The following is a 2,295-nucleotide window of genomic DNA, read 5'->3' as shown; positions in this document are numbered from 1 at the left end:
ACAAGATGAGCCCTGAACATGTGCTCACACCAGAAAGCAAGGAAGTTATCAAAGTGGACACAGAGACCAAAGTGGTTCCTGCTAGCCAAAGACGAGGAGATTTAAACATCAATTAGGATAATAACTGCAAGGGATTGATTACAATAGATGAGAAAATGCATTGAAACTGTTGAAATCCAAACCTCTATAATGTTAGGGCAGCCATTCATTCTTTGGGAAACTGATAGAAGGGAAAGAATCAAGCATTTGTTCTTCTCCCCTGTGAACTGTCTCATTTCTAGAAGCATTGTAGCTAATAAACGAAGACATTCTAGAATGAGGGCCAACTGACAGCCTCTAAATCAGGGGTCTCAAACTCGCAGCCCGTGGGCCGCATGCAGCCCGCCGAACAATTTTGTGCGGCCCGCAGACTAATCCACGAAGTTCAAAATATTTTGGATAAAATTAAGTAAGCCTAGGGGCCTACTTGTATTTTTCATTTCTCTAGCATCCTAGCTAGCTATTAGCTTAGTTAACAGCAGTTGTGATGCGAACTACAGTTTCTGGTCGTTTTGTGACACTGAGTAAACTGCATGTATGATTGTGCTTGTTGTACTGATTTTTTTTTGTTTTCAACTGCAGTGAGAAAAGTGTTGCGTAACAGTTGCCTTTTGTAGACCTAGTGCGGCCCGCCGAATGGCTGTGATCTTGCTCTGCGGCCCACATGCTGAGTTGAGTTTGAGACCCCTGCTCTAAAGGATGAATGAACCTGGCAATAGTCATCAGTGCCTCTGAATTTCACAGCGAGAGAGGCCACCAGACACTGTGTGCTGATGGAAGGAGCTCTCCTGCCTTTGACCGTTTTTGCCAAAATAATTGTACGGACTCAGATGAGATTTTCAGATCTAGATATCAATTTACAGAAAATTCAAAGGACAGGGGAACCTATTCAATATTATCTCAGAGATGCAGTCAGCAGCCTCAAGACTGCATCGCTGACTGGATCTTTGGTAATATTTAGAAATTGATAACATTTTTAAAGGAATGACAGTGATCTTGTGGATTTGTGCTAAGAAAATGGATCTGTTTGCGATATTTTATCTGAAGTATTTATGGATGAAAGGATGTGATGTCTGGGGTATAGAGGTGGTGGAAGTGGGAAGGGGCATGGTTGAAATAAAATTGACTTGAAAAATAATTGAATTTAGGTGATAAGGGTGCATTAAATTATCTTTTCTGCTGTTGTATATGCTTTAAAAATGTGCTTCAAGTGGGACAATAAGATCCCTGCAGGCAGGGTGGAGAAGCAGTGCGAGGACAAGGTATTTTGAGAAGGGAGATGAGCAAAGCAGAGCTGCACCCCAGCGCTGGGAGAGGGTGGGCACAGCTGAGCGCGAGCCCCTGCCCCCACCCACCCAGCCCATGAGTGTGCTGCAGGACTGTGATCTGCATTGGCCCAGGTCCAGGGAGCCAGGTCCTGGCTTCAGACGAGCTCCGCTGTCTGTGGGAGCTCGGAACTGCTCCCAGCCCACCCTGGAGAACTAGCTGCCATTTTTTAATGATCTGCTCAGTCCTCCCAGCTCTGCTCACCTGCTCTGTGCCATCTCCCGTGCTCCCCAGGACCGGGTCATGCCCTTCCCCAGGCTCCCCCGGCTCCTCAGTCAGACACCCTGCTTTGATTGCAGCGTGGCCTGTATTTCAGTAGGTGGTGCTCAGTGCATTGTCCCCAATGCCAAGTGTTCCTCTGGGGCAGGGACCACACAGGAGCCCAAAGCTCAAACCTGCCTTTTGGTTCTGAACAGAATGACCCAATGCATTCCCCCAGGCAGGTGAAGACAGGCCCTGACCATAAACTGAAAGCTGAAGGCAAAGGGCTGGACAAGAAGGGACAGCCTTGCCCATTGTGAGGTCCGATGTTGCCTCTTCACTATAGCCAGGAGACACTCAGCCAGAACCCACACCCTCCACTGTTTCTATGGCTACGAGCTACTGCCTCTGAATTCCTTCTTCAAAGTCAAGTGCATTGAGGACCCAGGGCTAAAATGCTCCCAGAGGTCCTCCCCACCAGGTCACGCTCTAGGTCCAGGACCCAGCTCTGCTCTGGGGGTTCAGAGGTGAACACCTTCATGACAGACAGCTGGTTGGGACTCTCTGTTCAGATTGCAGGGAGCTGGGCTGCTGGTGGTGTCACTCTGTGCTGCTTCTGAGCTCATGTGGCCTCCCTGGGAGCCAATGTCTTGGACTCCTTCCAAACTGGTAATTGCAACAGGATACTGTTGTCATTAGATTTGCTTTTAAAATCAGCTTTCAGAGCAA

Source organism: Saccopteryx bilineata, chromosome 5 (genome assembly GCF_036850765.1).
Source record: "Saccopteryx bilineata isolate mSacBil1 chromosome 5, mSacBil1_pri_phased_curated, whole genome shotgun sequence".
NCBI lineage: Eukaryota > Metazoa > Chordata > Mammalia > Chiroptera > Emballonuridae > Saccopteryx > Saccopteryx bilineata.
The sequence above is the reverse complement of the archived record's forward strand: the minus strand, read 5'-3'. Positions refer to the sequence as shown.